Source organism: Geotrypetes seraphini, chromosome 5 (assembly GCF_902459505.1).
Source record: "Geotrypetes seraphini chromosome 5, aGeoSer1.1, whole genome shotgun sequence".
NCBI lineage: Eukaryota > Metazoa > Chordata > Amphibia > Gymnophiona > Dermophiidae > Geotrypetes > Geotrypetes seraphini.
Window position 1 is genome coordinate 272586421 of NC_047088.1, and position 9547 is coordinate 272595967.

Consider the following 9547-nt stretch of genomic DNA (forward strand, 5'->3'; position numbering starts at 1 on the left):
AATTTGACCTTATAGGAGGTCCGTCCCACGGTGGGAAAGACCTCCTCCCTTCTTTAAAAATTTTTCCTGCCTACCCACCTCCTCCTATCTATCTTCCCGACGGACGGCAACGCGGGCCACCCAGCTCCGCGTTAGAGCCGCCCGTCGAGACAGGCTCTCGGGCTTTTTATAACACTAAGAGAGAAAGAACACATGAATATTGAGAGAGACAGAATACTAACACTGAGAAAGAGAACACTAATACTGAGAGAGAGAGAGAACACTTGAATACTGTGAGAGACAGAACACTAACACTAAGAGACAGAGAACACTTGAACACTAAGAGAGAGAACACAAGAAAACTGAGAGAGAGAGAACACTAACACTGAGAGAGAGAACACTATTACTGAGAGAGAGAATACTAACACTGAGAGAGAGAGAACACTAACAGTGAGAGAGACAGAGCACTAACACTAAGAGACAGAGAACACTTGAACACTAAGAGAGAGAACACAAGAAAACTGAGAGAGAGAGAACACTAACACTGAGAGAGAGAACACTATTACTGAGAGAGAATACTAACACTGAGAGAGAGAGAACACTAACACTGAGAGAGAGAGAACACTAACAGTGAGAGAGACAGAGCACTAACACTAAGAGAAAGACAACACATAAATACTGAAAGAGACTGAACACTAATACTAAGAGAGACAGAACTCTAACGCTGAGAGAGACAGAACTCTAACGCTGAGAGAGAGAGAACACTAACACTGAGAGAGAGAGAACATTGAAACTGAGACAGAGAGAACATTAACAGATAGAGAGAGAGACAACACTAACACTGAAAGAGACGGAATACTAACACTGAGATTGACAGAACACTAACACTGAGAGAGAGAGAGAACACTTGAATACTGTGAGAGACAGAACACTAACACTAAGAGACAGAGAACACTTGAACACTAAGAGAGAGAACACAAGAAAACTGAGAGAGAGAGAGAACACTAACACTGAGAGAGAGAACACTATTACTGAGAGAGAGAATACTAACACTGAGAGAGAGAGAACACTAACAGTGAGAGAGACAGAGCACTAACACTAAGAGACAGAGAACACTTGAACACTAAGAGAGAGAACACAAGAAAACTGAGAGAGAGAGAACACTAACACTGAGAGAGAGAACACTATTACTGAGAGAGAGAATACTAACACTGAGAGAGAGAGAACACTAACAGTGAGAGAGACAGAGCACTAACACTAAGAGACAGAGAACACTTGAACACTAAGAGAGAGAACACAAGAAAACTGAGAGAGAGAGAACACTAACACTGAGAGAGAGAACACTATTACTGAGAGAGAGAATACTAACACTGAGAGAGAGAGAACACTAACAGTGAGAGAGACAGAGCACTAACACTAAGAGAAAGACAACACATAAATACTGAAAGAGACTGAACACTAATACTAAGAGAGACAGAACTCTAACGCTGAGAGAGACAGAACACTAAGGCTGAGAGAGAGAGAACACTAACACTGAGAGAGAGAGAACATTGAAACTGAGACAGAGAGAACATTAACAGTGAGAGAGAGAGACAACACTAACACTGAAAGAGACGGAATACTAACACTGAGATTGACAGAACACTAACACTGAGAGAGAGAGAGAACACTTGAATACTGTGAGAGACAGAACACTAACACTAAGAGACAGAGAACACTTGAACACTAAGAGAGAGAACACAAGAAAACTGAGAGAGAGAGAACACTAACACTGAGAGAGAGAACACTATTACTGAGAGAGAGAATACTAACACTGAGAGAGAGAGAACACTAACAGTGAGAGAGACAGAGCACTAACACTAAGAGAAAGACAACACATAAATACTGAAAGAGACTGAACACTAATACTAAGAGAGACAGAACTCTAACGCTGAGAGAGACAGAACACTAAGGCTGAGAGAGAGAGAACACTAACACTGAGAGAGAGAGAACACTAACACTGAGAGAGAGAGAACACTAACACTGAGAGAGAGAATACTAACACTGAGAGAGAGAACACTTGAACACTAAGAGAGAGAACACAAGAAAACTGAGAGAGAGAGAACACTAACACTGAGAGAGAGAACACTAATACTAAGAGAGACAGAACTCTAACGCTGAGAGAGAGAGAACACTAAGGCTGAGAGAGAGAGAACACTAACAGTGAGAGAGACAGAGCACTAACACTAAGAGAAAGACAACACATAAATACTGAAAGAGACTGAACACTAATACTAAGAGAGACAGAACTCTAACGCTGAGAGAGACAGAACACTAAGGCTGAGAGAGAGAGAACACTAACACTGAGAGAGAGAGAACACTAACACTGAGAGAGAGAGAACACTAACACTGAGAGAGAGAACACTATTACTGAGAGAGAGAATACTAACACTGAGAGAGAGAACACTTGAACACTAAGAGAGAGAACACAAGAAAACTGAGAGAGAGAGAACACTAACACTGAGAGAGAGAACACTAATACTAAGAGAGACAGAACTCTAACGCTGAGAGAGAGAGAACACTAAGGCTGAGAGAGAGAGAACACTAACAGTGAGAGAGACAGAGCACTAACACTAAGAGAAAGACAACACATAAATACTGAAAGAGACTGAACACTAATACTAAGAGAGACAGAACTCTAACGCTGAGAGAGAGAGAGAACACTAACACTGAGAGAGAGAGAACATTGAAACTGAGACAGAGAGAACATTAACAGTGAGAGAGAGAGACAACACTAACACTGAAAGAGACGGAATACTAACACTGAGATTGACAGAACACTAACACTGAGAGAGAGAGAACATTAAAATTGAGAGAAAGAGAACACTAACGCTGAGAGAGAGAGAATACTAACACTAGAAGAGAGAACATTAACACTATGAGAGAGAGAGAACACTAACTGTAAGAGATAGAGAATATTAACAACTATTGTGAAGACCCCCATCAGCAAGAGCAGCATCTCCCCAGCACCCCTGGCGACTTCTGCTGCTGCTGGCAAAACAGGCTACCTCAATATGATCAGCTGTTTACTCTGACCTGTAACCTCAGCAGCAGGGTGTCAGGTGAGAGAGAGGAACACACTGGATGGAAAGGGAGCGAGGGGAGGGAGGGGGCAGATACTGGATGGAAAGAGAGAAGAGGATGATGCTTTATAGAAGGGGATGCAGAGATGGAAGAGAACATAAGAACATAGAAATTGGCACTGCTGGGTCAGACCAGGGGTCCAAACTGCCCAGCAGTCTGCTCCCGCAGCGGCCCCCAGGTGAAAGACCAGTGCCTTAACTTAGACTAGGCAGATGGTGTGGAGAAGAGATAGGTGGAAGATGATGGAAGGGGAAAATGAAAGGGGAGGGGGCAGATGCTTTATAGAAGGGGATGGTTGCCATGGGACATAGAAGGGAAAGTTATGCTCTTGGTGCATGGCCCAAGAAGCAGCAGCCAAGTTCCTGCAAAATTAAGTTGTTTTTTAAAAAATGAGGTTGTGGCAATGAGAACAAAACAGTTCACATTTGATGGAAAAATATAATTTATTTAAAGTTCATCATGGGATATATAATTGATACCAAGATCATTTAACTTGGTGTACAGAATTAAATTTTGCAACATAGTCCACATACATTAAGAAGCTTATTCTACTTATAAACGCTTATTAAAGCATTTTGTTTTGGTTCAATATCGTTTGTGAGGTATAAAATCGTCCTCCCTTTGTGCGAGATAGAATTATAACCGGACGATTAATCGGGTGCACGTCACCAGCGCACGAAGTTTACGTAACATCTACCACCCTATGAGGGGTGATGACCAAAACTAGCGTAAATGATCATATGACAATCAGGTGAGCGATGACGTGGAGCCTAATGACTGAGCGTATAAAATTCACGGTATTCATCACTTTTGAGAATGCAACGTTGGAGTGAGAAGGTGTGACTGCGCTCGGTAATCTTTGCGATGCTGTAACCTTGGAGGGAAGAGGTTCCGCGCTACAGCGGGTAAGTTTTTAGATGCTGTTTTAAGATGTAAGCGGTTAGAATGTGTTTGAAAGTTTAAATTTTGAACTTGGAGATTAAGACTTGTGTTTAAATTTAACTATAGTCGTTGCCTTCAGTATTCCTAAACCGAAGCTTTGTTTTAGCGTTTCCCGTACGATGCTTGTTTTTGGAGGGGTAATTTTAAGAGTTAACACGCTTAGGATCCGCTCAGTGGCGTACCTAGGGTCTACGACACCCGGGGCCCACTGTTTGTTTGTTTTTACACCCCCTCCCCCCATGTAAAAAAAAGACTTAATAATGTTTTTCCAGGTGCAAGCTATGAGGGGGTGGTGTTATTGGGTTTGGAGTCACGGTCCAGGAACTTCTCTTTTCAGGGCCCGGTTCCAAGGCTTTGGTCCCGGTTCCGGTGCCGTGATCCAGCATGTTTCCAGACTGCTCTCTTGTCCGATGGTCTTTTACCTTCCGTGAAGCCCGGAAAAACGGCCTTGGCAGTGATTCAGCTACTTCCCCCGCGGCTCCCCTTCCGCGCTTTTCGTGTCTGTCTCTGGCGCAATTCTCCCGGAAAAGCGCGGAAGGGGAGCCGCGGGGGAAGTAGCTGAATCACTGCCGAGGCCGACAGTTTTTTCAGGCTTCACGGAAGGTATAGCTTAAATTAAATTAAAACAACCATAATGATTTAACTGATTAAAAAGAGTAACTTTAGAAGCGGTAGAATGATTTCAATTAAATGAAAAAGCAATTTAAGAAACGGTCTTAAAATCACGTTGCCAATAGATTCATTATTGTACTGTGTACCATGTGGTACTTTTAATGTCATAGGTTTTAAAAGTTATAAAAAATTTAATATGCACATTAAAAATTAGCAGTTTTAATTCAAAGAGAAAATGAGACTTTTTAAAAAGATGTGATTTCAAATAATTTGTATTAAGAGAACAAATTAAAAGCATACTTTTAAGTGCTTCAATTGGATCACCAGATTGATCTAGCTTTTGATTATAAAGATCCCTATAACATAGGGGATTCAATTTACAAAGATGATTATGAATCAGTAATAAAGACAATAGTTTAAATCAAAATTTATATATTTTGTTAATATAATTCTATAGATTATATTGTGGTGATTTAAATAGATACTTGACAAGCAATAAGAATATTTAGAAATGTAATTGGAAATTTATTATAATACAGTATTAGAATTCATGCAGTAACTAAAGTTTGAAGCGTTAACAATAAAATATTATGTTGCAAATAATGAGGGTATTGATCTTTTTTTTCTATTTTAAGGCTTCAATAACATGATTACAATTGAAATTATGTCTGAAATCTCCACCTTGGCTTTCTTGAAAGCAGTAGCAGCTTGTGGATATTGCCATTGGCTGAGGAAGATGTCTTCAGTCGGCAGGGCTTGGGAGTCCACACTAGCTCAAGTATTTATAAATTGCACAAGGGCAGGGAGAAACTTTGGTGCCCATCCACTAATTTTGGGCTCCAGTTCTTCCCCCAAATCAGCTGAATACAAAAATAATTGTGATTAGCATATCCCAAAGCTAACATATTCCAGTTAATAAATTCAAAATAAAACAATTTTTTCTAGCTTGTCTGGATGTATTGTTTTTCTATCATCTTGGTCCCAGTTTCTCTTTTTGCGTTTAGTCCATTTTTTTTCTCCTTCTCTTGTAACATTCCATTTCCTTCTTATGCCTGTCTCTAATGTATTTTTTCCCCTTTCAGCTTAATTTTTTGCCTGTGTCCACTCAAATCTTGCCTTCTTTCTCACCCTTCTTCTTTTTAAATGTTCAGCTACTTCACAATTCTCCATCTTATCTCAGTCCCTAGCTCTCCCATTTCCCATCTCGCTCTTTTCACAGCCTCCTTTTTGCTGTTTTCTACTCCCCATTACCCCATTAATACCACTGTACTCGCTGCTCTTTCACTTATCTTGTCATCTCCCTTTTGACCTCATCCACATGGGTCACATCTCTCCTCAGGCTATAACTCCCTGTTCCTTTCTTTCTTCTAGCATCTCTCTGCCTTCCATCCCCAGATCCAACTTTTCTCCCTTTCTCTTCCCAACTGCCCCATCCCTTCTCTCCCCCTGCCTGCCTCCCTTCCCCAGGTCCACCATTTCTTCCTTTCTCTCTTCCTCCACACCATCCCAGGTCCAACTTCTCTCCCTTCAGACTATTACCCACCATCTCTATATTTTGGCCCCATAAGCTCTCCACCTCCCCCCAGCCCAATCTAGCACTTCTTTAATACCATCCCCCTCTGTACTTTAAAAAAAAAAAAAAAAGAATGCCCAGTATGTTCTCCCCTCCTTCTCTCTGTGCCCATGCATCTCTACCTCACTCCTCTCCTACTCCCTCCCTTCTCTCTCTGCCTAACAGTTCTCTTCATCTCATGTGCACCATCTTTCCCTTTCTTTTCTCTCCCGCATCTCTTTCCCTCACTCCCTCCATTCTTCCATATTAAGGCTCATGCTCCCCTCCCTCTTTCCCTTCATTCTGTGTCCCAAGTTCATGCCCCTCCTTCCTTCATCCTGTATGTTCTCCCTCCCTTAAGTCTCAACACATCCTCCTTCCTTATTTCCCTCACTTACTTATATATTTTGTTTGTTTTTTGTACTGCAGGGATTCCTAGAATGTGAGTTACCTGATCACTGAAAGGAGTCGACTGAAATTTTACAGGAAGGATGGCAGGTAAGAATTTCCAGTTAAATTCAAATTAAAACAATTTTTTCTACCTTGTCTGGATGTTTTGTTTTTCCATCATCTCGGTCCTAGTTTCTTTTTGCATTTTGCCCATCTTTAACTAATTCTGTTTCTAGTGTCTGCTGTCCATTTATTTTCTCTTCTCCTCTCATTTCATTGTTTTTCCTTATGCCTATGTCCAATGTATTTTTCCCTTTCAGCTTTCTTAACTTTATTTTTTTGCTTCTTTCCACTCAAATCTTGCCTTTCTCACCCTTTTTAAATGTTCTGCTACCTCAGTTTTCCATCTTTTCTCCAGCCCTAGCTCTTCCATTTCCCATCTCAATCTTTTCCCAGCCTCCTTTTTCCTGATCTCTACTCCCCATTACCATAATACCACTGTACTCACTGCTCATTTCTTGTCATCTCCCTTTTGACCTTATCTACATGGGTCACCACTTTCAGAATCCCCCTCCCTCTCCCCTCAGGCTGTAACTGCCTATCTTTCTTTCCATCCCCTAGCATCTTATCCCAGCTCTTCCCTCCTGCCCTCCTATGGGTTCTACTCTGCTCCTCTATCCCCACAGTCCAATGTTTTTCTCTTCTGTTTTTCTTCCCTTCCCCCTCCTTGATGCTGTATCTCTGCCTTCCATCCACAGACCTAACATTTCTCCCTCCCTTCCTTCCATCCCCGGATCCAACTTCTCTTCCTCTTCCCAAATGCCCTATCCCATCATTTATCCTTCCTTCCCTTCCATCCCCGGATCCAACTTTTCTTCCTTCCTCTTCCCAAATGCCCCATCCCATCTCTCCCCCTGCCTGCATCCCTTCCCCAGGTCCACCATATCTCCCTTTCTATTCCCAACAGTTTTTCCTTGAAGTATCTTTCCCTCTTCCTCCACACCATCCCAGGTCCAATTTCTTTCCCTTAAGACTATTGCCCACCATCTCTCTCTGTTTCTGGCCCCATAAGCTCTCCCCCTCTGTAGTTAAAAAGAAAAAGTGCGGGAGGCTTCCTCGGCCCAGTATGTTCTCCCTTCTCTCCACGCTCATATCTCTACCTCACTCCTCTCCCCCGTGACCAATAATTCTTTCTTTGTCTGTGTCTTCATCTTTTCCTCACTCCCTCCATTCTTCCATATTATGGCTTGTGCACCCCTCACTCTTTCCTTTCATTGTGTGTTCCAAGTTCATGACCCTGTTTGTGCTCCCTCAAGTCCTAACACGTCCTTCCTTCCCTCACTTACATATTTAGTTTGTTTTGTACTGCAGGGATTCCTAGGATGCGAGTTACCTGATCACTGAAATTTTACAGGAAGGATATCGGGTAAGAATTTCCTGACTCCCAAATGGTAAATTGGTTGGCAGTGATTGGTCAAGGAGAACTTTGGAGTTGAGAATCGAATTATACACAAGATGGAAGCCATGCAATTCAAAAGGGACCATGCTGCATTTTTAAAATAGGAAATTTTTAGAAGTGTAGTGCAGTGGTTAAAGCTACAGCTTCAGCATCCAGAGGCTTTGGGATCAAACCCACGCTGATCCTGATGACCCCTGGGCAAATCACTTCATCCCTCCATTGCCCAAGCTACATTAAATAGATTATGAGGCCATTGGGACCGGGGGGATAGAAAGATACTACATGAGGTAGGGAGGGATAAAAGCTGGAAGGGTTTTGCTGCACAAGGGATGGGAGGGAGGGATAGAAAGGAAATAGGAAGAATTGGGGTGGAGAAGAAGGAAGAGATGATCATTGTGTATGGGAAAAATCTAGTGTCTTTTGGGCTCAAAATGAATGAGTCTTATTTTTGGGGAAACGCATTTCTTAAAAATGGATAGAAATGAATTGAAATATTTGAAAAGTGTTTATTGAAAAATTATTTTTCTGAAGACAGGAATACTTGGAGGCTTTGACTGAGCGGACTTGTCACAAGAACAGCCAGTGTGTATGAAAGACACATGGACCGATCCTGCACAGTGCTGGGAAAGATAAGTGTTTATCATAAGAGTATTAGGAACATTATATACTCGCACACAGTCCAATTACATTAGTGGGAATTTATTACTGAAGACAGGAATATTTGGAGGCTTTGGCTGAGCAGATTTTCCATAAGAACAGCAGTGGTCAACTTTAGGATGTTAACTACTTGTTGGTCTACCTTGGTGTTCACCACTGCCTTGGTGTACATCGCTTTGGGGGGGGGGGGGGTTGATCACCGCCCTGGTGTACACTGCCTTGGTGTACATCGCTTTGGGGGGGGGGGGGTTGATCACCCCCCTGGTGTACACTGCCTTGGGGTACATCGCTTTGGGGGGGGGGGGGGGGGGTTGATCACCGCCCTGGTGTACACTGCCTTGGTGTACATCGCTTTGGGGGGGGGTTGATCACCACCCTGGTGTACACTGCCCTGGTGTACATCGCTATGGGGGGGGGTTGATCACTGCCTTGGTGTACACTGCCTTGGTGTACACCGCTATGGGGGGGTTGATCACTGCCCTGGTGTACACTGCCTTGGTGTACACCGCTATGGGGGGGTTGATCACTGCCCTGGTGTACACTGCCTTGGTGTACACCGCTATGGGGGGGTTGATCACCGCCCTGGTGTACATCGCTATGGGGGGGTTGATCACCGCCCTGGTGTACATCGCCATGGGGGGGTTGATCACTGCCCTGGTGATCACTGCCTTGGTGTACACCGCTATGGGGGGGTTGATCACTGCCCTGGTGTACACTGCCTTGGTGTACACCGCTATGGGGGGGTTGATCACCGCCCTGGTGTACACTGCCTTGGTGTACACCGCTATGGGGGGTTGATCATCGCCTTGGTGTACACCGCTATGGGGGGATTG

The 9547-nt window shown here is 43.2% G+C and overlaps 1 long non-coding RNA gene across 1 annotated transcript; it reads left to right on the plus strand.

The window, feature by feature from the left end:
* Positions 1–3924: 3924 nt before the first annotated feature.
* LOC117360600 lies at positions 3925–8017 on the plus strand. Its single transcript, XR_004539457.1, has 4 exons — positions 3925–4007; positions 5292–5434; positions 6638–6706; positions 7970–8017. It is a non-coding gene; the product is annotated as an uncharacterized LOC117360600 (long non-coding RNA).
* The last annotated feature ends 1530 nt before the right edge of the window (positions 8018–9547 follow it).